Below are 27,731 nucleotides of genomic sequence, written 5' to 3' on the forward strand. Positions count from 1 at the left end.
GTGTGTCGTACAGCAGTGTGTGGCATGCAGCAGTGTGCAGCATGCAGCAGTGTGAGTAATACAGCAGTGTGCAGCAGTGTGTGGCGTGCAGCAGTTTGTGGTGTGCAGCAGTGTGAGGCGTGCAGCAGTGTGTGGCGTGCAGCCATGTGTGGCGTGCAGCCCTGTGTTGCGTGCAGCAGTGTGTGGCGTGAAGCAGTGTGAGATGTGCAGCAGTGTGAGGTGTGCAGCAATGTGTGGCGTGCAGCAGTGTGGCATGCAGCAGTGTGCAGCGTGCAGCAGTGTGAGGCCTGCAGCAGTGTGAGGCGTGCAGCAGTGCGAGGCGTGCAGCACTGTGAGGCGTGCAGCAGTGTGTGGAATGCAGCAGTGTGCAGCATGCAGCAGTGTGAGTAATGCAGCAGTGTGCAGTGTGCAGCAGTCTGAGGCGTACAGCAGTGTGATGCGTGCAGCAGTGTAAGTCGTGCAGCAGTGTAAGTGCTTTGATACTAGAGTATGCATGCTCTCGATTCAGTTCGCGCACGCTCTGCTGCGACAGTGTGCAGCAGTATGAGGCATGCAGCAGTGTGAGGCGTGCAGCAGTGTGTGGCATGGGCATGCATTAGTGTGTGGTGTGCAGCAGTGTGTGGCGTGCAGCAGTGTGTGGCGTGCGGCAGTGTGAGGTGTTCGGCAGTGTGCAGCATGCACAGTGTGAGTAATGCAGCAGTGTGCCGCGTGCAGCAGAGTGTGGTGTGCAGCAGTGATTCGTGCAGCAGTGTGCAGCATGCAGGAGTGTGAGTAATGCAGCAGTGTGCAGCGTGCAGCAGTGTGAGGCGTGCAGCAGTGTTAGGCTTGCAGCTGTGTAAGTCGTGCAGCAGTGTAAGTGCTTTGGTACTAGAGTATGCATGCTCTCGTATCAGTGCACGCACGCTCTGCTGCGACAGTGTGCGCGTACCATTCTCAGGGTGAGTGCGTTTCGGGTTCTTAGTCACAAACAGTATGAATGAATGATGAAAACAGGAAGAAGGGCAGTCATGCGGGCATTTGTGTTTTCTAATCGGAAATTGTGAGTGAGTGAACCAATGCGATGGTTTGTAAACAACAAGAAAAGCGGACATCAAAGGAAGGGTGGGAGGGAACGAGCATTTGGTGTGTGAGCAATAACGAAAGTTATTTGTTGTAAGAGGGGGAGCAGGAAGTGAGGCCAGGGGCATGCTGGCGAAAGCAGTCGGCTGCTTTCAAGTCCGATGACAGATGCCAGCTACGCGCTTGAATGCCTCACATGCACTGGCCATATACTGCATTCCAAAGGTCTTTGGGAGCATTTTCTAGTGCCCCTTATTAAATCTCTCGCATAGCGATCGCTTACACAATCGCTAGGCGAGATTTAAAAATAACTAAAGCAAGAAAGAGTGGGTCAATTCACGTCCAATACACATTAGTGCCACTCCACAGAGTTTGCCAGTGAAGCTCTACGGGTGGGGAAGTGCACCATATCTGGATGTACTGCAATACCTGCTTGATGGGTGGACTGGAAAAAAAATGCATACTGCTGCTCTGTATTCACAAATGTGGTCTTTTAAAACCATATTGCTTTCGTTTTGTAAGAATATAAGCAATGGGCATTGAAGCATGTCCGTTCCGGCTCTGTAGTCATGACCTTAACTTTTCATGCAAAAGCACTCATTGCTTTCTGAATAATAAGTGCAAAATGTTAAGGTAACCATGTTGTTCCTGCTTACATTTCACATTCTTTATTTAATCTTACAATCCTTATGAGTGTTTGCTTTTTCCAGGATGTTGTCACTTTTTTTTAGGCAGCATATTGCTCTCGTCTAGTCCGTAATTTAAATTGAGTTGCCTCCAGGTGTTTGTAGCGGGGGCAATTGGGTTGAAGTTGAAGGCAGTGCGAGTTTCTCTCAGTGGGGTAGTATGGTGTTCAGTTGGGGGAGAAGATGTGGCACTATGGTCAGAGCTGCCGAATTTGGAACTGGGGAACCAGGTTCAGCCTTCATGACCAGTCCACCAGACCACTCTACTGAGAGAACACGTTTCCATGCTAGACCTTGGAAGGACCCGCAAGACCTTAGAAGGCCTGATGTCTTAGCACCAGCAGGTGAACCCTAGCAGTGGCAAGGGTGGGTTAGCCTTGAAGGCCTCTCTACCACAACCTCTATTGAAGCTCACCACAAGTCTTTTGGGCAGGCCTACGAAGCAGCACACCCTAGAGCAACAGTGACTCTGTCATTGAGGTCACAGGACCCTTAAGCAGGGAGGCTCTAGGGCGGTGCAAACGGTGAGATCGCACTGAGTGCTGACTTTGGATCATGTTTGCGAGTATATTATGTTTCTAAAAGCACTTGCTGCCTCCTTCCTGGCCTCCAGCAAATTTCGGCAACAATATAAAAGTCATGAAACTCCGGTGATTAATGTTCTTCCTAGAGAGAGATGGAGGTTTGTCAAGTGGAAGTTTTGACATGTGGAAAGGTAGCGTAAAGGGTTAATGTGCTTGCTGCAAAGAACATGTACTATGCAGATCACTAAGTCCACATAATGTAAATAGGCCAGTGGGTTACTGCTTTTGCCAGAGAGATCTAGTTTATAAGTCAAAATCCTAACATAGAACAGTGAACTATTAACTGTCATCTAGGAGCTGCATGCAAACTGCAAGGTATAAAGTACAGCGTTATGATTATTTCCCCAGTCTTTGATTATCCTAATGTTGCAAAAAGGGTTCATTTGAACAGAAATCAATTCTGGTTATTAAAGAGAACCCCCAACCATGGTATTACGTTCTAAAGTCAGAGTTTGTGTTTCTCCAGATCAATCACTATTAAACTATACTGCCTACTAGTATGATTGTCATGTGACTACTAGTCCTTTGTCTTAGGAACATTACCTATTGTGATTTACACAGGTATGATTGATTGTCTCTGTGTAATGTGTGATATAAAGTTCTCTGACACTCTAAACTGGTATCAGTGCTGCTGTTAATCAAATTAAATGCATCTGAGAGAGAGTGTAGTTATGGAGACTTGAGGGGCACTTTTAATGGGTGGTAGTGAGGAAATCCGTGGCAGAGTAAGTCATTGGGGGCACCAACATTGTCGTACAGGGCTCCACCAGCGCTAAAGCCGGCCACTTCTACTTCCTACAGTTCTAACACCAAATCAAAAACATTGATTTGACAACCCCTTGAATCTGTAGCATACCTAAAAGTCAATGTATGATTTAGCAGTGGTCTCGGTTGTTCTAAGTCTTTTTTTGTTTATGTACAATCTTTATTTGTTTGCAATGGTGTCTTGTAATTTTGTACTATATGTGTTGTGTTTTTGCACTTAACATAATTCTGGCGAGTAAAGAGCACACACACAAAAAAGATTGTCCTACGTCTCTTAGCATGGGAGTGTGGGATTTTGAATGATCCCGCCTCTCATTACCTCAACAGGATCTCCCACCCTTTATGAGGCAGAATTGGAAAGTGTATCATGCACTCACCTGGAAACAATCAGTTAACGAGGAGTAAATAATATACATCTTTGTGAGACCTGCTCCTAGCTTTTTCATCTAATGAGACAAATGTAATCCATTTAAAATATTTGGACTTATTTCAAATAAGTCCAAATATTTGGACTTAAAATATATGGACTTATTTCATTTGTATATTTAGCTTTTTGTTCATGTTACTGATATCCACGTTAGGTCTCTTCAGTGATGCCAAATAAGATCAATAGTCCTGCGATGTCACTTTCTGTGATGTCACTTCTTGTGATGTTACCAAGGGCGGGCCCTCCCCTAGGGTGGAGGAGCGCCGCCTCCTACTTTCTCGCAAAAGCAGAAACACAAAATGCTAAAACAACCGTTTTATGTTTCTACTTCTAGCACTGGGAGAAAGCAGAAGTGTTTGTTTGGGGCGGGCGGGTCTGCTTTAGGGCAGGGGAGAAGTGGCTTTGCCAACTGCTAAGGGCGCTGACTGTTCGACCAAACCAGTCATGCACACTCTGGCCTTTCTATGTAGGCTGCAATGAAGCCAACATGGAGAAAATGGCCTCCCCATAGGCACCTGGCTGGTCGGCGTCCTGATCAATCACAACGCTGCCATTGCAGCATTGTGATTGGCTAAGGGGAGGGGCGGGAGGCTGCCTGCGTCCTGTTCCCCTCCTCCCGAACTCCTGCGAGACCCTCCACCCGCGAGGTATGCCGGCTACGACTGGAAGTTACATGCAAATTAGAGGGGCCTCACATCTTTCCTTTTGCCCGGGCCCCAGGAGTTCTAGGACCGGCCCTGGCCCCATGCCGATGAGATGCTCACACCGGCCATGTGACAAGGCGGGCATTGTGGCCCCACCCCCAGGAGGAGTTAGGACAGGGCCCCCCCATGGGGATAAGAGGGCACGTGGCTGACAGCAAACCAGAAATAAGCACGAACACGAGACATGAAAACGACATCAAATGAGACCGAAGCCGAGAACAAGGGGCAGTTAATGGGAAGCAGATGCCCAGCTGCCATCTCAGCAAAGCCCACAACAACACAAGGCATTGCAGGATGTTTCTTTTTACAGACCAGGTTAAGAAAAAAAACACAGGAAGGGGGTGTGAGTGAAAGTGGTGGCATCCTTCGAAAAACAGCAAAAGAAGTTAAGGGGAGGAGAGGAGAGGAGAGAGGGAGAGCGGAGGGCACTGGTAGAGAAGGAGGGAGGATGGGGAAAAATGGGAAGTGATGGAGAGAGCGGAAGTGAGCTCGGGAGGATTGGTGAGAGGAGGGAAGAGTGCGGTGAGAGAGAGAGAGAGGAGAAGGAGCTAGAGGGAGGGACACCAGCAAGGTTGAGGTGGGAGAGACAGAGAGTGGAGACGTGGTGAGGAAGAGGAGGGCAGAGAGAAGGGGAGGGTCCAGATGGGGTGGGGTGGAGTGGGCATGTAGAGGGCAGCATGGGCGAGTGGTGGAAGGATGGGGTAAAAGGGGAGAAAGGACTCGGGATAGAATGAAGAGACGGCTCAGTGAGAACGAGGGGGAAAGACAAGAGCTGAAGGGGGGAGAAATAGGGGGAGGGTCGGGGACGGAGAAGATGGGGCAAAAAAGAGGGAGAGAAGAAGAGAAGGGGAGACAGGACAGAGGGAGATGTGGCACAGATGGAGGAGGATGGCAGAGGGGGCAGTAAGAGGGTGAGTTAGAGGGAGGGGTGGCAGAGGGGGGTGTAAGAGGGTGAGTTAGAGGGAGAGGTGACAGAGGTGGGAGTAAGAGTGAGTTAGAGGGGGGTGACAGAGGAGGCAGTAAGAGGGTGAGTTAGAGGGAGGGGGGACAAAGGGAGTTAGTAAGAGGGTGAGTTAGAGGGAGGGGTGACAAAGGGGGAAGTATGAGGGTGAGTTAGAGGGAGGGGTGGGTGAGTTATGGGGGGTGACAGAGGGGAGAGTAAGAGGGTGAGTTAGAGACGGGGGTGACAGAGGGGATTAGTAAGAGGGTGAGTTATGGGGGTGACAGAGGGGGAGTAAGAGGGTGAGTTAGAGGGAGGGGTGCCAGAGGGGGGAAGTATGAGGGTGAGTTAGAGAGAGGGGTGACAGAGGGGGCAGTAAGAGGGTGAGTTAGAGGGAGGGGTGACAGAGGGGGAAGTAAGAGGGTGAGTTAGAGGAGGGGTGACAAAGGGGGAAGTAAGAGGGTGAGTTAGAGGTAGAGGTGACGGGGGGTGTAAGAGGGTGAGTTATAGGGAGGGGTGACAGAAGAGGAAGTAAGAGGGTAAGTTAGAGGGAGGGGTGACAGAGGGGGAAGTAAGAGGGTGAGTTATGGGGGTGACAGAGGGGGAAGTAAGGGGGTGTGTTAGAGGGGGGTGGCAGAGGGGGGAGTAAGAGGGAGAGAGAGAGAGGAGAGAGAGAGAGAGAGAGAGAGAGAGAGAGAGAGAGAGAGAGAGAGAGAGAGAGAGAGAGAGAGAGAGAGAGAGAGAGAGAGAGAGAGAGAATTGTTCAGAGACTGCAGCAGTGTGGCCACTGGTGTAAGGGAATGTATAACAGAATTCTGCATGCCTTAGGTACTCTGTCATTTGAACAAATGTGTCTGTAGTTCACATTTGTTCTGCACAAAAGTCATTTTAACGACTTGCCTTAGGGGGGCGCTGGATATTGGACTAGTTTAATTTACTATTCCAACTTCAGTCTGCGCCACAGTAGAGAAGGTTTTGGACGTTCATTCTCTCTTCCCTCCATCCATCCCTCACGATCCACTGTTTCGCCTGCACCCCTCTCTTCACCCACTGCCCCTCCCCTTCTCTCATTACCTTTACTTCCACAGAGGGCTGTGAGTGTTATCTTTGCAGCACTCCTAGAAATGAAAAGAGTCCTTTGCAGAAACAAGCTGACATTCTCCCAGCCTCTGCCATGCTGACTGCAGCAGGATACATATATCTCAGCTGATTCTGACTTCACAGTTTCACAATAATAATAATATAATGGAAGCCTCCAGTCCCGCTATAAAAGCTCCTCTCTGATTCCTTACAGGTGACATCTCTACGCTGCATAGCTGATGCTCAAGAAGGGAAACAAGAGCCGGCGTTTCATTGGTCGGGTCCCTTTTTAGATCTCATATCACAGGGAAGGAAACCAACATAAAAAGAGATTTAGGAACCACTACTGAGAGCGGGGCTTTGGCTCCGCCCACATGTTTCTCTTCCTCCCTACTGGATTTGATTGGGCAGATGTTGTGTGCTTCCACTGACAAAGAGTGCTTGTATTGCACTGATTACACCCCGTTAAATCCGCAGTGGTGTAACAAAACCTTAGGGGGCCCCCCTGCAAGATGCGATGAAGGGGCCCTGCTCAACTACATGCAATCAATGTCCCTCACCTTTCACCTTTGCAAGAATTTTCAGAACCGCACTGCTTACCGACACTTACAGCAGAACTATTCCCAGATTGCACAAATCTTCAGGCTGTGGATTGAGAAAGTATTGTACCCCAAGTGAAAAAAGGCCTATAGGCTGCGCACACTAAATAGCATCATACCTACTGGGTAGTAGGTATGATACTGAGACAAGAAAGAGAGGCATCTTAGACAACATGATATTGTTCTTGGTGTATGCAATGCTGGTGCTGGCAGAAAGGACATCAGAAGATCTAAAAAGATCTTTTATTTAAATGAGGAAATGGCAGAGTCGGATTCAAACAACTGTAGACCAGAATGAAAATTAATCAATCAGAAGGCTTATGTTGTGCAAACGCAAGGAGCACTAAGCACTGAGCACCGACAAGCATCAGAAGGCTTATGTGCAAACGCAAGGACCACTAAGCACTGAGCACTGACAAGCTCAGTTCTTTGTTTCATGATCTGGGGACATGGAAGGCAGAAACCTTGAGGCTTTTTATTAAACCATAAACACATGTTTGAAGATGTTGGTGCCTCCGTCTGAGACAGCCAGTCTATCTGATGGGCATATGTCTAAACCCTGGTTTAGTTTGTCCATTTATCACCAAAGGGAGATGTGTAGAACAGCAGAAAGAAGATGGAGGAAGAGCAAATTTGAGGAAGACAGAGCTTGCTGTAGGAAGCACCTGCAGCTTCATTAGGCACTGGAAAAGGTAAACAGATGTATTATATTACTACAATAATGGAAGCCATTGCATCGTGCTGCTAGGGGGTTCCGTTAGCTTACTCATCCATCAGGCCTCTTCCTGATGGCATTGCCTTCAGAGTTTGATGAACAACTGGGACTCTTGCCTTTCAACACAAGATCATTATAAGCCAGCACAAAATATGAATATTATCTAGTCAGGAATTCAAATTTGTTTCTCCCTATCTCACTGGGTGAGGCACTGTTGGGTCCCTGCCCAGCAGCATGTTGTTGTGTCTGCCCCTGTTGTGGCAAGAAGGTGTGGTCTCATAATAGGTTACAACTGCCGTTGTGACTCTTCACCTTGAAAAATAATGTCTGCCCATAGATAAATGACAATTTTAAACCAAGTTCAAATTTGCCGGTATTGACCAAGTGTTGGAGGGAGCAGTACATGAAATGATCCAGCAGCATGTTTGTACGTTTTGCTTACCACAAGGTTCTGCAGTTTATCCATTGTTCTTTAAAGGATATATGACCGGAGTTCCAACTGAACTGAACTTTCAGCACTAAATATGACACTCAAATAAGGGTTTATCTGGAGGAAGGTGGTTGCCAGGCTCAGTTCCCACATTCTTAACGGCTCACAGAGATGGTGGCCTCTGAGTGGTAACATTTATTCATGGAATGATTGCCTTCATCCAAAAGCCTTCAACAGCAACCAAAGCAAGCATTAACCGTTGTCTTGCACATGCCTTCTTGTCAGTAAATGGAATACAGCAAATGCCTTTAAGAAAACTCTGATCACTTGAACATGCTCAAGTATCAGTGCACTTAAAAAGGAGTTTAGCTACAACTCTCAGTTTTCCACAGTGTTTCGTTGCAGTATCGAACCTCTCCAGCTCATCTATGCATTTCCTGCTCACCACTGTCCACATTCTTGTCCTTGCCTACTCTTTAGCGTGTACTTCCTCACTCTTCTGTATTTCCTACAGTCTTTCAGTTCCAAATGGTCCTCTTTGCCTTTTTCAGTGCCACTGTGCTACATTTTTACTTGCCATCTGTATTCAAACTGGGTCAGACATTTACCTTTATTACCAGGCATTTTCAGATCAGAATTTCAACTAGCAGTGGATCACTCCAGGCTTCTGGTTTCTTTGCCCTCTGTCGCTAGTCTACAGCTGGTCAACTCTACTCCTGATTACCATTTCACTCCAGAACCATTTGTAGTGGCAAGTCAGAAGATGCAAGCTTGATAGACAGAAATTAGACTGCCATCAGCCTGAGGCTTGGAGCTGCCTCTTCTTGTAAATGAGGAGGCATGCACCATTTTAGACCGAGGGTTGTTGTATTCTATCCCCTCATGTCTGACAATAGCGAGAGAGCAAATAACAGCTTTTGCAGGAATGAGAGTAAGTAGACCAACTTTCAGTGGCAGAAAAAATTAAATATCACAAAATGGAGTGGCAATCCCATCTTAGTCCCTGTTTTCTTGGCAGGAGTTCCTTAAAGTACCATCAAGGACCAATTTACTGTTAAGAACCCGAGAGTCTATACTGGCCATCAACTCTCTTCAGTTCCCAAAATTAGGACAGAAGTGTAAAGGTTTAGTCCAGATTCGCCAGAAATCTTCTTCCATTCTTGGGCTCAATGAAAATGGCTGCATTTATGAGGGTTATCATTTTATTTTGTATGCACTGTGACAATGTCCTTCATGTCAAGATAATTGCTGGACAGATTTATATGTTCCAGATGGCTCAAGACCAAGCTATGTGATTGATTTATGGAGTGAAGAAACCACATTATGTTGTGCTCTATAGAATTAAGGGTACTGTGTCTGGCCCATGGAGCTATTTATTACAAAGGCCGTCCAGAATTGGAAAAGCAGGTCCACATACCTGGGCCAACTTTCCTGCTGGCGCACAACCCGAAAGGCTGCTACAGCTTTTGCAATAACTCTCAGAAGAGTCAGGCTGGTCCTTTCTCATGGGCAGAATGACAATGGCCCAGGAGTCCCAGCATGGTGCATCTCCTCCCATCCCAAGCCTCCGAAGATGGCTTTGAGTCCTTGGGGAGCTGCTGATGCTTTCGGGCAGCACAATTAACAAGTCCTAGGGTGGACGTTCACGTTGGCTCACAGTAGGCCGCAACAATCGGATAGTAAAGCTACTGCTTTCTTGGTTTATAAACTGAGTAGTGACATACCAGATGTAGATTGGAAGTTTCATTTTGTGCACAACGAAGAGTGCTGTAACTTCAGAAATAAAACAATAAGGACTGAAATAACGTTACCTATGACTAGAAATGAGTAAAAGGAAAATTAAATGTTGACAAAGTAGCAAACGTGACAACGATGCAGTGAAAAAATAATGCACCCTCTATGTTGGTGCAAAAAGAGAGGTGAGAGCAGTGCAGAGACAGAGACAACAGAACATAAGAGACGGATTGGGGAGTAGAGTCAAAAAGAGGGGGAGAGGAAAGATTCCAGAGAGAGGGAAATAATTATAGATGAGCACATTGAGGGAGTGAGACAGGGAGAAAGGAGAGAGGGAAACAGCCATGGAAAATATGAAGTGAGGACAGACTAGGTGGAGAGAAGAGTCAAACAAGAGATTGGTAGAAAGAGGGAAGGGTAGAAACAAAAGTGGAGAGAATAGTGATGCATGGGGATAAAAAGAAGAGTGAAGGCTTGATGGCAAAGAGGATGTTAGAAGTTTCCTGGTCAGTAATCATAAAGAAAAGATGGACACAGACTCACACGTTTTACGTTTCAAAATGCTTTATTCGGTTTGTACAGGTACAACCATATAGCAACATTCATAGATACAATTGAAGTCACTTTTGAAAAGGATTAAAGAATGATGAAACATGCTAAAACAAATTACATTAATACATTAGTACAGCCAATCAAGATAAAACCTGAGGAAGAAAGTAATCACTGAGTATAACGTCAATAAAAACATTTGGTGCAGGGCATGCCAAGTGGGACAGTACTAGACAAGAGGCCTATACAGGACATAAAGTGCGGTAATATGTGCAAAATAAGCAAAGATTGGACATAGCATTTAGCAGCAATTTAGCAATTAATGCAAAGACATATCATATTAAAAATAATCACTTATATATAGCAGTCGTTTTAGCTTTTGATGCAACATACAAAATAGATGGTACAAAATATGAGACCTATGCTAGGCCTATAGTGACATAGTATGTGCAAAGTATACAAAAAAGTGAACGTTGTATTAGCAGCAATTTTTAAAACTAGTGCAAAATTTGCCAAATGAGGTAGTATCAGGCGGAGAGAGGCTTAAACTGGGCATAAAGTGCAATAGTGTGTGCAAAATATGCAAGGATAACTAAAGTGCAAAGTCTATGACGTCTCTTACGTATTTTAGCAGCAACAAGAGAAAGGCCTGACTGGACATAAAGTGCAATAGTATGTGCAAGAATATGCAAGGATGACTAAAGTGCAATGTCTATAAAATCTCTTACGTATTTGGCGACAATTTATATAAAAAAAAAGTTTTTTTTTTTTTTTTTTTTTTAAAAGATATAGGTCCAGAGGGATACAAAGCCAAGGGAACAATCGATATGGAATCTAAAAACATAATAATACCAAAGTTCATGTATAAGAGAAATGCGAAGGTTTGGCAATAGCTCACAATTGGTCAATAGGTATCTTTACCAATGGAGATCATATAATAATTGATTTCCTGTGCCCGATGCATTTAAGGACATAGGTGGCTACACGGTAACATATATTAGGGGATGACAGGTCAAACAACAGTTGCATTGCAGCTCTTATATCACACGTACTGTATTCTAAAAATAATTGCTTTAGATAAAACTTTCTAAAACCAGTATAAAAGTTGCAAAGTAGTAAAAAGTGGCAGATACTCTGTTTCGATTTCCCATCGCATGGGCACGGGCAAGACCCCGGCTTCTTTACAGTGGGGAAGGCCACCAAATGGTGGACTATGCCCAGCCTCAGGCGTGCAAGAACAAAACGATGGGAATTAATACTGACGAAAGTAAGGTATGATGGGCATCCTGTATTTAGGTTATATTCCAGGTACAATTTAAAAGTACTTTGTGTAGCATACCTCTGCATTCTAATCCCTTCTGCATGATCCATATAAGTGGATTTAAGGTCACGCTTCGTTAAAACTGATTCTTTTGGGGTGTCTTTAAAAATATCTTGACCAAAAAGGGAATTATACCAGTGAAAAATGTGTTTTAGCCAGGGGATTTTTAAGTGCTGATCCAGTTTAATACAGTCCAAAATTAGTTCCTGGGTAAACTTGGTTTCATCTTTGGCCCAGATGGATCGCCAGAGGGAGAGGGGGCGTAGTGCAATCAAGTCTGTGGCATGGTGTATGCCCAGCTCCCTATGAATGATTTCGTTGGAGGCTGAGGCAGGAAGGCATAGTAAGCGTTTAAGGTACTTGTTTTCTTCCTGCTGAATGGAGAGGGCGATCTGTGAATTATATCCCCATATCCCTGCACCGTAAAGGGCAGAGGACATGCACCTGGAATTATAAATAGAAATCATCTCCCTTATTCTACGCCCCCCTAGTTTGGAAGAGAATCTGAAGATGCAGTTTGTATTTCTAATCATCTTCATGCCTATACAGGATTGCTCATTTGCCCATCTCCCATCCCCTGAGAAAGTAATGCCTAAATAACAAAAATGTTGCACAGACTCAAGTTTATCCCCGTCAATGAAGAATGACTTACTTTTCTTTAATTTCTTCCCGCAGGTCATAGTCATAGTCTTGCCTTTATTAATTTTAAGCATTCTGCCTTTAATAAAAACACTAAATTTGTCGATTAGCTTTTGGAGCCCATTCGCGGTCCTGGAGATCAGGACCGCGTCGTCCGCGTATAATAGGACGGGTATTTGTTTACCATTTATCCTGGGGGCATCAGCAAAAGACTCTTGTAAAAACTGATCGACCTGGTTTATAAAAAGGGAGAACAGCAAGGGTGCGAGAACGCACCCTTGCCTAATCCCTCTGCCTATTTTAAAAAAGGGGGTACACTCTCCATTTGGTCCAAATCTAACTTTACTTGATAAGCTGCTGTACATTCTGGCCAACAAATGAATAATTTTGGGGGGTGCGCCCATAGCCAGTAATGTTGGCCAGAGCAATGTGTGTTCCACTAGATCGAACGCCGAGCTTAGATCGGCAAAACACATGAACAAATTCCCTTCTTTTGCTCTTGTGTACTTGCCGATGATAAGCTCAAGGTTCACACACTGCTCCATGGTTCCTATGCCCCTACGGAACCCGTACTGAATTGGTGACAGGATATTATTGTCCTCAACCCAGGACTCTAATCTTCCCAGGAGCACACGGCTCAGTATTTTTAGTGACGAGTCCAGGAGGGAGATTGGGCGGTAATTACGTGCTTCAGCCCTTGAACCTTTTTTGAAAAATGGCACCAGAATGGATTGACCCCATGAGGTAGGTAGTTCATCCTCAATAGCAGCATTGAAATAACGTGTTAAAATAGGCGCCCATAAATCGATGTTGGATTTAAAAAAGTCCACAGGGACCCCATCTGGGCCCGCGGCTTTCCCCCCCTTGCTTTTCACTATAGCATCCTGCACCTCATTTAAAGATACTGAAAACAATAATTTCACCCATTTAAAATTGATTGGCGTTACAGTTAAAACATTAGGGTCTGTGACCAAAGTACAGTTAGAGGGACAATCAGAGTTAAAAATCCCAGTGAAGTGTATAATCCAATCTTGACAGCTAACATGCGAAGTAAGTTCGGGGATGTTATCATTCTTTAAGAACGGGCTGTTTACAGTGTCCCAAAAGAGTTTGTGGTCTTTTGTTTCCGCTGCCTGGTCTAATTTGGCCCATGCCTCGTCCTGTAGTTCTCGCTTCCGGGCGGCTAGTGCAATTTTGTAGTTGTAACGCTCTGCCCTTATCATACAAGGGTCTCTCGGTTGTGTATCTAGCGAGGTTTTTAGCCTTTTTAGTGCCAGGGCACAATTATCATCGAACCACGCTGTCTTGACTTTTCTTGGCCCCCGTGATTTGCGTGTCAGTAATTTCTCGACAGTTTGTGTAATGATTAGAAATTTAGACAGCAAAGTTTCTGGGCATGGTGTTGGGGATAAACAGTACTCCACTTCTCCGTAGCAGTTAATCATTACATTGGTGATAATTTTAGTGGGGTCAACTTTTATCCATTTCACCCTCATCCCATTTGGCCTTCCTACGGAGATGTCCTGAATAGGTTGACCGTAAGAATTCCTTTTAGACCCCCAGCCCAGTAGTTCGACAGATACACTGTTGTGGTCACTGACCGTTTGTTCAATTACCCAAACGTTTATATATGTTGCAGAGCTGGATACAATGATATGGTCTATAAAGGATTGGCTGTTCCTTCCATGAAATGTTGGACATCTAACATTGTTTGCATTCATGTTACATTCGAGGAGTTCCAGATCATATTTAGCCAGTAGGTTATTCAAGGCACTACCTAGGTTGTTGTGCGGAAAATGATTGAAAACGCTGGTAGTTTCCCACACACACTTCTTAGTTATGAAGTGCCAGCAGTCCACTGCTTGATTTAGAGGTTGGTGATACCTAGAGGAAGTGCCATATAAGTGCCATATATGGAGTAATTCTCAAGAAAGGCTTAGTATGGTCAAAGAATTGCCACCTGTGGATTCTCCCGTTTCTAGCAATTCCTCCAGAAATAGGTGGATTTTCCCTTACCACTCAACAATAAAACATACTTGTGGTCCGATATCGACTAAAGGTAGAACAAGCCCTCCACTTTCCTGAATAACATTTGGGAGCTGCAGACCTGAAAGCACTCACAAGGACAGGAATCCATGAAATGTCTACAGAGAAGGGTCTTCTGCAAATCAAAGTTTGATAAAGCAGGCAGCTACTGACAGCAGCAACTCAGTAAATGGGGCACAATGAAATATACTATTAGGTGTAGGACACAAACAAGTTCAAGGGCTAGAGGGAAATGCGGGTAACCAGCATGAGAAAATACAATTGGAGAAAGGGAGAACTTTTGAGACAGGAAGAAGAACTGAAGTAAAAATCAAATTGTCAATAGAAATTGAGAGAGTGGAGAATAAGGACAGGGGAGGAAGAAAAAAATGAAGGATAGTGTATGTGGGAGACATGAGTGAGAAAAAGGGGGGTTTATAGACTAAGACAGAGGGAGAGAAATAGTGCAGGACGATGGAAATGGGGAAAATCAGGACTACTACTACGGAGAGAGAGCGAGAGACTGGAAAAAGAGATGGAAAACAAGAGAGGCAGAATAATAAGAGGGAGAATGATATAGAAGGGAATTTAAATCGATAGAGAGGTTTGTAGAGTAAGAGAAAGTGGGGGAGGGAGACAGAATGGAAAGTTGGTATGACATATGGACAGACCTACTGAAACATAAAAAATCTAATAGATGTGATGGGTGAGAAAATGAAAGTGCTGGTGAGATGAGAGAGTAAGTAAAGGGAAGAGAGGGATAAACACTAGAAGGAGGAGTAAAGGGCTGTTCAGATATGTGGGGGAGCGAAAGAGAGAGCAAGGGCATGGGTAATATATAGAAAATGAAAAGAATGGCTGTAGTAGAAGTGATTTTTTCCAGCATGTGAAGCAGAGTCAGTTCATGTCTCTTCCCACAGTATAAATGTCACCAAGTACCAAGCTATGCTACACCCCCTAAGACATCACACTCAGAGAGACTTCTGTGTGGCAATCAAAAGGGTCCATGAAAGACTTGGATGTGTACAGCCACTGAAGCCTGAAGATTAGCAATTACTTTTCTGACTTATTAAGGGTGGGTAAAAATATCTGAAGACCTCAGGGTGACCAGGAAAGTCATTGATGTGAAGGGAAACAAGATGTTCTGGTTTGTGAAATTGAGATGATTCAGCAACTTGAGTATGACTTGTGCCCAGGGACCTAAGGTGGACCAGTGCTCCAATGATTAATGTCCCTGAGAAGGATCCTCTGGGCACTTGAGCATGGCCAGGACCCACAAGTACATGACAATGAGCAGGAGCCTTAGCACACCCTGGTGGGAAGGAGAGATTGAGACAAGCAGGAGCCCTGAAGACCGTGGAGTGAGCAGGATTTCAGGCAAATTGAGGTGACCATAAACTTCAGTACCCTGAGAGTGAGCTTGCGGCACATGGGCCTGATCTGAGCAATGCCCCTGAAGTATATGTTCACTCCCAATGCTCACTGCGAGGATTGAGGGAGAGCAGGAGCTTCAGCCGCCTGGCGGTGACAGTACACAGCATACCCTAAGGGTGAGCAAAACATCAAGGCAGCTACTCGGATATATAAGGTTTGCGGAATCTTATGGTAAACTTCATGGAAATGATGATGTCCCAGAGCTTTCAGGCAAGAGTGAATAAGAGCTCCAGGGTCTGACGGTAAACAGGGAAATCAGGCGACCAGATGATGAGCAGGAATCCAAAGGCACCTGAGGAGTGGAAATTAGCTTTGGGGTCCTTCTAATAAGTAAGTAAGTAAGCTTTATTTCGATATATAAAAACATATCATAAAAGCAGAACATCACAATATAACAATATTCGAAAAACAACTTACAATTCATTATACAATAAAAGAGATCTGTCCATTGGACTAAAAATATGTTAAAAAAGGAGGGGAGACATTATTGGATCATCAGTTTTTTAGCGGTTCTTATACGCCAGGCCCATCCTAGGAACTTTGCCAAACAGATTGAGAAGAAGGGTCTTGCGTCTGAGAGCAGTAATCGCAAGGCTTCCAAGTGTGAACGAGTTCCTAGGCTCCCAAAAAGAGGCTTCAACCACCTCCGTCTGGGAGCTAAGTAGGCTCGGCACTCGAATAGGAAGTGAGCAACAGATTCTGTTTTCAGCTCACAAAATGGACAGTCGGGAACAGTTTGCAAGGGTGGTTTCCAAGTAGAAGTGAACTGGCACAAGGGTAAAACCCCGACCCTGAATTTAATATATAAAGCCCTGTCATGAGAGCTGTGTATCAAGTCCAAATAAGCTTCTCTGGAGGGGTTACATTTAACCATCAAGAAGTTGGCAACAGTTTTTGGATGGTTTAATTTACACAGTCTCTCGCTGTCGACCCAAGTCCAGTATGTCTTCTTCAGCTCCTGTTTGGAAGGTGCAGTTTTGTTTTCCCACGCTGAACCCAAACCAAGCAAGGTAAGCGCCTTCTTCACCTCTCTAAGCCAGGCGATCTTATGCCAGCCAGGGAGGGACAAGACATCTTTTAGGGCGTCCGCATAGCTATGAAGTTCAGGAACATTCCAAATTCTGGACCACAGCAATAAGGGACGTAGTTTGGCTTGATCACAAATAGGGCGAGTACCAGCGTCAAGCAAGAGTGGGATTGTGGGAGTGCTTTGGGGTAGCCTCATCAAGTCTTTATGAAATTTGTTTTCTAGGTGGGCCAAGGTGTCCACTTTCTGGGTTCCCCAAAGTTCTGCTCCGTACAACGCTGCACTCACGACCCTAGCCCTATAGATGTCAAGCAGTGCCCCGATCGGTTTTGTGGAAGAGGCACGTTGTTCTTTGAGGAGAGCGCCAACAACCCTCTTGTGGGTTAGAAACACTTTCTGGTGATGGGCCTTCCAATTCATACTGTCACAAAGGCGAATGCCCAGATAATCAAATTCTTTGACCCGCTCTAGTGGAACGGAGTCTAGGGTGGGAGGTTTTACAGATTTCTTTGGGGGATTCAGAACGAGGAATTTGGTCTTACCAATATTTATTGCTAGGCCCTTGGCGTCACAGAAGGCCTTAAAGCTGGTAAGTAGCGCCTGTATACCTGTGGGTGTCTTCGATATCAGGAGGGTATCATCAGCGAACAGGAGTGTCGGGATTTTCCTCCCAGCCAGGGATGGTGCATCAGCAGGATGTTGTAAGAGGTGCTCCACCACTCCGTTCACGTATAACGAAAACAGAGTGGGGGCAAGCACACATCCCTGGCGGACACCCCTGTCAACTGGGATACGCGATGTTTTTTCTCCCTGAGTACCCCATCTGATTTGAGCGAAGTTATTTGCATGGAATTTTACCAATAGGGCCAGAAGGTAGGGAGGTAGACCTAAACCGTCAAGGACCTTCCACAGTAGTGCTCGTGGGACTAGGTCGAAGGCCGTTTTCAAATCTATAAAGACTAGATATAAACTGCCTCCTCCTAGCACCACTACCTTCCAATAGAGCATTAGAAGGCGGAAAGTCTGCTCGACGGTACCTGTCCCTGCTCTGAACCCCGCTTGGAAATCAGATAGTATCTGGTTGTCGTCCACCCACTCCAGGATCCTGCCCAATACTACTTTCCCGGCCACCTTTTGCGTTGAGTCCAACAAACTAATGGGGCGGTAGTTTGCTTTGGGGTCCTTCTAATAAGAGGAAAGTTAAGAGACCAACCGATCGTGAGCAATAGTCTGGAGGCCTTAGTACGAGCGGCACCCATAGATTCTTTTGTGTGAATAGAATCCTACAGCAAGAGGCTATGCATGAGCTTCTGGGGTCATGTTGGTCAGTGCAAGCAAGAATCCATAAGAATGACAGGAGTTTTAGGACCTGATTGCCAAAAGAGGAATTAGAGATTGGAGGGTCAGTAAGGGCTTAGAAAATCAAACAGTAAGCAACTGATTCGGAAAAACATTCGTTGGAAACCTTTTGAGTGCGCTGCAGAGCAATAATAGTGTTTTCAGCATTGGATAATGGTAATGGTCCTAAAACATTTAAAAAGTTTAATTTACCACAAATGTCTCCTCAAATTCGCTCCCTTATACTAACCAAGCAATGTTCAATGGAAGATTATGATCTGCAAAGGTGGGCCACTTGCTTTTGGGTGACCGGGACAATTTTTGGCCCTGATTCACTCCTGGACATAGGCTACTTTCAGGGCTGGGGGCAACTGTGATGTTAGCAGGGATTGTAGCTGCTGCATGCACACATATCCTGAACACTCTCACTCCTTCACACAGATGAGGCAAAGGCTTCAATTTCATCTATTTTACATCATAGCACTATGATTTCTTTCTATAGCATCTTAGCTGATGTGTTGAAGTGCCTTAAAGATAAGTGTTTTAAGATTCATAGCGCACACCCTTTGTACCCTTAACTTCAGTGGAAGGATTTTTTATGATATGAGTGGCTAAGCAGAGCTCTGTAGTGCATAGTATAGTGTTGTTTATTCTGAGCAAGTTTGTTCAATACAGGGCACTGCAGTAGTGTTATCCTGAGTAAAGCTTCTTATATTACTTGTTACACATTAATTACCATTTACACATTGCAAACCAAATGCAAGCTACAAAACAACCAGACAACTCAATGCTAGCAGTTCAAGATGTTGTTACTCCTTCCATTAAGGGGGATGTGAATGCTGGAAGTATTACCACAACAGGGAAGACTGCTAGAGGGTACAATTGGCAAAAAAGCAATATCACAGAAAGCAGTTGTATGGGATCAAAACAGATGGGAGAAGGGCACAGGCCCAGTTGAGTTGGTTCTGTATGTTTGTTTAATGAGCATGTGCATAGGAAGGGAGAATAAATAATGGTGAAGTCTGCATTATTGCATTAGGTGGGGGTGTGCAACATTGCCAGAGGGCTTACTTCACCACGTTTTTAAAATTCAATGCTTTACAAATTGCAAAAGTGTAAACTTATATATATATATATATATATATAAATATACAAGGCATTTTAAAAATATTCATAACAATGATTTGCAGTGCCTGACTTACTTTGTTATCGCCTCCGTGGAGAAACCCACTAGGGGCGGTGACAGGGATAAGTTGCTTCGGAGACTTGAGTCCCAATTCATTTTGGAACTAGACAGTCGATTTCCAAATGGACTGAATACTACAGAGGATTTATACGTTTTTCTTTGAACCCTTTTGGTATATTTTCAGGTTGGTTAGTTTTTTCGGCAGTCGCCTCACACATCCAGTTCTTTATTTTTCCCAATACATTAGTTTGTTTTCCTATAATGACTGTATCACTTTCATTACCTTCCCTTAATAAGTGGCTTCATAGCTTTTGCTATACAAGTCTTTCTCACTTTTTTGCTTTTTGGTGATAGTAAAGTTTTTTTATTCACTTGTTCTGGACACAGCCACATGGTACTACTTGCGAATGTCTGTTTTCTGTCTAACCTTATTGACAAAAATGAGTTGACATTGCTTCTCCTTAATGGAATTCATTTCTTTGGGAGTATAGCAATTGGGCCACTTAAAAATTTTACATTTATGCTCTTTATTTCCATATTACATTGAATACATCAATGACCTTGCCATTTTGGATTTTATCCTATTGTCTATATTCTTTGCATAATTTGCACGGTTGGCATTCGTCACTTTACATGTCCATATTGCATTTACACTTTATGGAAACATCTATGCACTTTATTGCATATTTTGCACATTGACTAGGTTGACTAGTACAAACTGTATTGTATTCAAAGTTAAATTTTCAATATGGCGTTACCATCTGTATAATTTTTGTTCTTTTGCATTTTATGCATTTATTTATTGCTTCAAAAATTATTGCATTATGTTTATATTTCATACTGGGCTCAAAACATATTTCCGTAGAAGTTTTGGATCTATGACCGAATGTATTTACCCAAATGGATTTTAACCATTATAGTTAAAAACAACTTTTTTTATATATAAGTTTTGCAATTGTTTGGAAAACAGACTTCCCAGTACTCAATTTGGAGTATGTCCTTTATTTTTATGAACACATGGTGTTATGTATGAAAAGAACAGAAAACAGAGAGAAATAAACACTAATTGAAAAAAATGCTAATTGAAAAAAGCTGTGAAGCACTAGCTATTTATTTGTGAAAGTTTTACTTACTGACTGTCTGTGAGCAAGGGCGGATGCCCGAAACGCGTCAGATTAAGTTGAACTCAGCTTGTAAATAAACTTTGTGCCCTTTAACACGTTGGATTTGTGTGGTTTCCTTTGGCCGTTTCGACGGAGCTTTTGGAGACTGCTGTTGATATATATATATATATATATATATATATATATATATATATATATATATATATATATATATATATATATATATATATATATATATATATATATATATATATATATATATATATATATATATATATATTCACTGAAAAAACCATAGGTTTCACACCAGTTATAGTTAGCTGGAAATTTTACTGACATAAAACCATTGAAATTCCCACGTTATAGTTATTTGGACTCACTATAACTTGCGCGCCTGCAATGCACTGCTGATGACGTCACATATTACATCACTCATGACATGGTAAGTGACATCACTCATGACATCACTGATGACACCATCCTTGTGACAGACTGACAGACCTCCTTTGGGTGTAATGTAACCCTTGAAATACATATTCAAAAATAGAAACTAACATTTTCAAAAAAATTGAGATACCCATACCAGTTACAACAACCAATTCAGTAATTCCACCATCTATATACACATCCTCTCATTCAGCAACAGTTCTATATAGTCACTCATACATATACTCACTCATCGTATGTAGTGATACACATATACATCCTGTTATACACTGACAGTCATCCAAAAGTTACTCACACACATACTCACACATGCAAATAAACTATTGAACATCCATTTATTTGAATATACAGCTATACACACACTAGTACATTACTTCTAAGGAAACTTACACATAATTACTCTCTTAAACAATCACTTATAGAAACACATACTTATTTAAACAGGAACTCTTTCAATCTCTCACTCTCACATATACTCACTTATATACATCAATACTCACATATACTAGATTAAAACATATGTAGTTACTCATAAAAACCCTAGTGAGGCAGGCATTCACTCACTAACACACACATATTCACACTCATCCACCCATACAGTCCAGCACATACGCTGTCTTAAAAACACATACAAACAGTGAGTCAGTCACCAACCCAAGCAGCCACTTATACACAAAGTGAAACACTGATACATATATTTAAAATATTTAAAAATTACTCGCTAATATATGTATTCACTAAGATACACTTTATAAGCCAGTTAACCAATCAATATTTTATTAAAAATAAACATCCATTTACACACTTATTTAAACATTTATTCGTCCATCGACCTCTACAAATACATATATAAAACATATTGATACTTCAGAAAGACACACATTCACTGGATGGTGTCATCAGTGATGTCATGAGTGATGTCACTGACCATGTCATGAGTGATGTAATATGTGACGTCATCAGCAGTGCATTGCAGGCGCGCAAGTTATAGTGAGTCCAACTAACTATAACGTGGGAATTTCAATGGTTTTATGTCAGTAAAATTTCCAGCTAACTATAACTGGTGTGAAACCTATGTTTTTTTCAGTGAATTTAATAGTTTTTTTAAATGCTAATTCCTAACTATAACTGGTGTGAAACCTATGGTTTTTTCAGTGAATTTCATAGGTTTTTTAAATGCTAATTCCTAACTATATATAAGGCCCCAAACCTATGTTTTTTTCAGTAAATTTCAACATTTTGTTAAAAGCAAATGTCTATAGCTATGAAATGTAATATTTTTGAAAATGAATGAATCCTATATTATATTTGTATTTAAAACAATTTTTTTAATGTATATATATATATATTTTTTTTTTATTTTTTTTTGCCCTGGAGCGCTCCAGGGGCGCGCCCCGGTGAGCGCCCCGGAAAGCGTAGTCTTTTGAAGCGCCCCAGGGCGCGCTCCGGAGAGCGTCCCGTTAGCGCTATTGCCGCGAGCAAAAACATCATCGTGACGTATCGCGTAGCCGCGTCCACGTGATACGCACAGCGTAAGCGCACCCGGAAGCACTCGAGCGAATACGATCGCGCAACGTAAAAATCCTACGCGCTTACCCCGCGACCCGGGGCGCGCCTAGGGGCGCGCCCGGGGGCGCTTCGCGTAAGCGCGTCGGGTCATGTGACCTGAAAATAACACTTTTAATTGGTGCAGAACAGTTTTGGTTTCATAATGATGAAATCCCTAGTCTTGTGACCTGAAAATAACACTTCTCATTGGTTCAGGACATTTTTTTTTCTCCAAATGATGAAAGACCCCACCTTTTTTTCCTTATTCTGACTTTGTCCCTTGACTGAGGAAGACCTGTTTTGAAATCTTTTAGGTATATTTTGTACTTTGAAATGGCTACAGTTGCAGCATCAGCTGCAACTGTAGCACCACCACCACTCCCACCACCACCAAGAGGACCACCACAACATCACATTGGTGGTCAAGAAGAAGAGGAGGAGGAGGAAGAGGAGGAGGGGACGAGGAGGAGGTGGCTGGAAGAACACAATACCCCATACCAACCCAAGCCACACATTGTATGGCAGTTTTTTTCCATTCCTGAGGGAAAAAAGAAAGTGAATGCGGCTAAGGTGACTTGCCTTATCTGTGACAAGGAACTCTCAAGGGGTAACCCAAATAAAAAATATTCATTTGGGAACAATACCATGATAAGGCATATGCAGCGCAAGCATCCTAACAACTATGCTGCAGCAGAGATGAGAGAACTGGCCAGCAACCCTCCCCAATCTACACCCAGCACCTCCAAACGAAAACAACCCACTCCATCGGGACCAGAGACAAGGGAGACAATCCCTTGCATTCAACCACGATTTGGAGAATTTAGGGTCACCTGTATTTTTTGTGGTAAGACCATCTCCTATGGTGAGCAGAGCCTAAAGCTCATCCTCCTTCCTGGTGACAACCACAATTGCCCCAAAAAACCCTAATTTTTTCCTGATTTTTTTTTGCTCCTGTTGAGCCATTTTCAATTCCCTGTTTTTTATTCCTCCCCATAAAAATAACCAAAAAAAATACAAAATAGTTCATAAAAGCCCAAAAAAGTCAAAAATGTACAAAAAACATAAAAAAATAGAAACCAACAAAAAGAAGAAAAAAACAATTTCTTTTTAGAACTACCTCCAATTTCTAGAAAAAAGGCTACATTTTTTTAAAACTCTATCATTCATTCAACCCCATGGCACGCTCCCCGGTCCGCTCCCCGGTGCGCGTACCGGGCGCTCCCCCCGCGCAAATCAAAAAAAAAATGTTTTTCACCCGCGGGGCCCTTTTATAGCCCCCACATCAAACCTAGGGGGTCAAGGGGGGTCTACTCTGCCCCCTTATGGTCATTTCCCCCATTGTTTTTCCCACCTCTTGTGTCTCGATCCTACCGAGACACAAGATGGCGGCCGCTCCGGAATGTTTCGAATGTTTACAGACACCCGAGAGCCAATCAGCTTTCCACGCGCACCTCGCGTGGCGCGCCCAGAGCGCTCCCCGGTGCGCGTACCGGGGCGCTGCCATAGATATATGTATTTTTTTTAACCTAAATTACTCCTAATCCACTGGAGCACATATCTTGAGTCATAGCAAAGGCACATCGGGCTACCAGTCCCTACAATTTTGCCAAGTTTGGTGGAAATCCATTCAGCCGTTCGGGCTAAAAGTGAGGTCGACCGCCCTATGGAAATTAACATGGGGAAAACACGTTTTGGGACCCCCCTTTTATCTCGGCCCCCGCTTGACGAATCCTCCCCAAACTTTCATGGAAGGACCGGGGCGCCGCGAGGCAAATTTGAGGAAATTGTCAGGCAGATTCCTCAACCGGCGCCAAAGTTATTCACAATAGAATGTTGAGATTTTGCATTGAAAATAATCCTAACTATAACTACCTACTGTCGACCGCCAGTAGGTAATTATATATATGTATATATATATATATATATGTGTGTATATATATATATATATATATATATATATACACATGAGCAGGAGCAGGCTGCTGTCCATCTGCATGCCGCATCTCTCCTTTTCAACAAAGGCGGAAATCCAGCAGGGGAAGCAAAGTAGGTACCTCGTTGGTTGGTTGCGATGGTGTTTGTGTCAAAGTTTGACAATGTCTGCACCTAAAATATCAGATATCTCAAATACTTTTTACCACTGCCCATTCTCATCTTCGTGGCCCACCCAACCTTGTTCAGGGCCCTCCCTGAGCAAGAATCTTAGAGCCGGGTCTGTCTCACAGTCTCTTTTGTACCTTTTTAAGTAGCCTCCCCTCTAACGCTCCCCATGGTGTTTCACCTATCACTAACACATTGGTCTCTTCTCCGTCTCTCTACCGTGTTTATTTTTCACCTGCCTGCTTCTTTATCACCTACTCTAATTCTCTGTCAGCTGTCTCGCCTATTTCTATCCCACACCTGTCTCCTCTCTCTCATCTGCCTTTTTTTCATCCTCCCACGTCAGTCTCCACCCCTCTCTGTAACCAGTTCTTTATTACCCCACACTAATTCTCACAGTTCTCTCTGTCTTTCTCCCTCTCTCCATTGTGCCTTGTAAGTGTCTATTTCTTGTTTGTCTTTCTCCTTCCCTGTGTTCTCTTTTTCCTCTCTCACCCTGGCCTCTGCAGGTGTTTCCTTCCACAATGAAATAAAGGAGATATGGAGGCGAGTTTACCGCCAACATTGATTCATTTTGCAGGAGGAGAGGCGTGGCTGCAGTTTGAGCCGAGACTAGGTGCTGTTGGACCCGATGCTGCTGACGATGGGGAGCCGAGGCTGTGGGGCAAGGAGCACTGCGGCGGCGGTGGACGGCAGCTGTGGCAGAGGGGACAGTTCCGCACGGTCGCTGATCCCTCAAGGGCCAGGTAGCAGGTAGGTGCGCTCGAGGGTGAATGCCGCTGTGAGAACTGTGGCGGCAGCGGCTGACAGCATACATCGCGACACTGCCGGGCTATCTACCCGGGGCTGCAATCTGACTGCACTGTGGCGCTGAGGCCCTCTTGCCTGAACCTCGCGCTGGGACACACCGCCATTGGGGCACACCAGTAGGTGAGGGTGGGGAAGCACTGACACAGACACCCAGATAGTGTGATAAAGGCCGCTTTATTGGAATTAGGTGCACCTACAACAATGTCCCACCTGGCCTGTGCCGAACAAAACTACTGCTCACTAAATAACAACTGCCTGACAGCCACCCACCCCCACCCCTAAAGTTAACCCCAACATTGCAACTGAAAATACAACACATCCGCTCAGCAACCTACCCCTCGACTGAATGCCACAGTGACCTCCATGACCTCACCCCCTCCTACCATACAGTCCCAGGCCTCCAGCAAAACCACCCTATCTCCTTAGGAAAGCGCCCCCCAGTAACCGCACCTGTTCCAGCGACACCACAACTTTAAACACCCTAAACCAGTGCACCATCGACCAAACAAAACCCCTCAGGACCAGGACCAACCCCGCCACACCAGAACCAGAGGGACAATTACAGGGAGGGTGGGAGGGACCACGAAACAGCCTACGGACCCCTGGCTGCTGTGTCACTGCACCACAAACAGTGTGCAGTGACACAAAATGGCCGTATAAATACTGGACAAGCCCATAACAAGCCCAAGGAGCCCAACCAGCCCAACCAGCCCAAACAGCCCCAGCTACGGAGAGCCCCGAGTGCCAAACTTCCTCCCCCCCCTCCCCTGGTGCCCCAAACTTCCCCGGGGGGGAGAGCCTCCCGCTGGTCGGCCACCCCCCCAAATCCCCATTGGGGGCACACCAGTAGGTGAGGGGGGGGAAGCACTGACACAGACACCCAGATAGTGTGATAAAGGCCGCTTTATTGGAATCAGGTGCACCTACAACAATGTCCCACCTGGCCTGTGCCGAACAAAACTACTGCTCACTAAATAACAACTGCCTGACAGCCCGCCACCCCCACCCCTAAAGTTAACCCCAACATTGCAACTGAAAATACAACACATCCGCTCAGCAACCTACCCCTCGACTGAATGCCACAGTGACCTCCATGACCTCACCCCCGCCTACCATACAGTCCCAGGCCTCCAGCAAAACCACCCTATCTCCTTAGGAAAGCGCCACTCGAAAATTGCTTACGACTTTCGACCCCCCCCCCAGGACTCCTGCCTTCTAGGATACCTGAGCACCCCCAACGCCCCATCCAAAGCCTCCTTCAGCTGGACTATGTACAATTCCATGCCATACCTGGACAGGTGAACCCCATCCTCCCGGAAAAAATAGACCGCGACATAGCGCAACTCCGTGTGCTCCATCCTCCCCACCCCCTCCCTGGCACAGAATTCCCTCATCTCCCGATTAATCTTCCTCCGTGCCCTGTCTATGGCTCCTGGGCGCTCCGCTCCCCTCCACACCCGCCTGGGAATAAACTCGGACCAGATAACATGACAGCCCGCCCATTGCTTCTTAATTTCCCTCAGGTCCCTCTTTATTTGCTTGAGCAACGCCAGCCCCTTGCACTGCACCAAATCGTTCTCGCCCAGATGAATCACCACCACATCTGGGCACAACCCCATCTCACCACCGTGTTCAACAAGAGCAACAACTCATGCCAAGGCCTACCCCCTTTCCCCTCCAATGACAACGGTACAGCCCTGCATCCAATCCCAAATTGAGTGTCTGATGCCTGTCCCACTCCGCCTGTTCTGCCCTCTTGACGAATGAGTGTCCCACAATATATACATTCAAAACAGCCACTTCCGGCCGAGCCACAGCACCTGTAAAGACACACATATCAAAATCGGGAATCACGGTTACAACACCCCATCCGCCTCCCTCAACCGCACATACGTCCGGTAACAATCCGACTTCCACCGTCCCAGCCTCTGTATCTCCTCCTTACCCCAACCCCTCCGTGCCGCCTCCGTTGCCGCCCCGATCCGGAAGGAATGCGTCCCGAAAGCCAGCGGGTCCTCACCCATGTACCGCAGGGCGCGCCGCAGAACCCACATGGCCTGGGACGCTGTCACTCCGTCACCCCCACCTCGACCAAAAACCTCCCCCTCCTTCTCGCCGCGGCCTGCCATCAACCTCCTCCCCCACGCCCCCGGGCACACCCCCTCCCAGCCGCCTGGGCCCAGTACCACCCAAGTCCCGACCCCCCGCTGGTCCGTCTTAGAGCGCTGCAAACACACCACCACCTCCTGAGCTCGCACCTCCACATCCTCCCACAACACCCCCCGCCTCCCCTTTGCGCCCAGCAACTCCGACACTCGAAACGCTCCAAAGAGCAGCCAGGACATCAGGGTAGAAAAATGCACCGCCTCGCCCTCATCCCTGCACACCGCCGGGAGCGCGCCAATGACTCCTTCCAGCAATTCCACTGTGATGGGACGTCGCAGCCGCACCTTCGCACCC

This window comes from Lissotriton vulgaris, unplaced genomic scaffold (genome assembly GCF_964263255.1).
Source record: "Lissotriton vulgaris unplaced genomic scaffold, aLisVul1.2 SCAFFOLD_593, whole genome shotgun sequence".
In the NCBI taxonomy this organism is placed as follows: Eukaryota; Metazoa; Chordata; class Amphibia; order Caudata; family Salamandridae; genus Lissotriton; species Lissotriton vulgaris.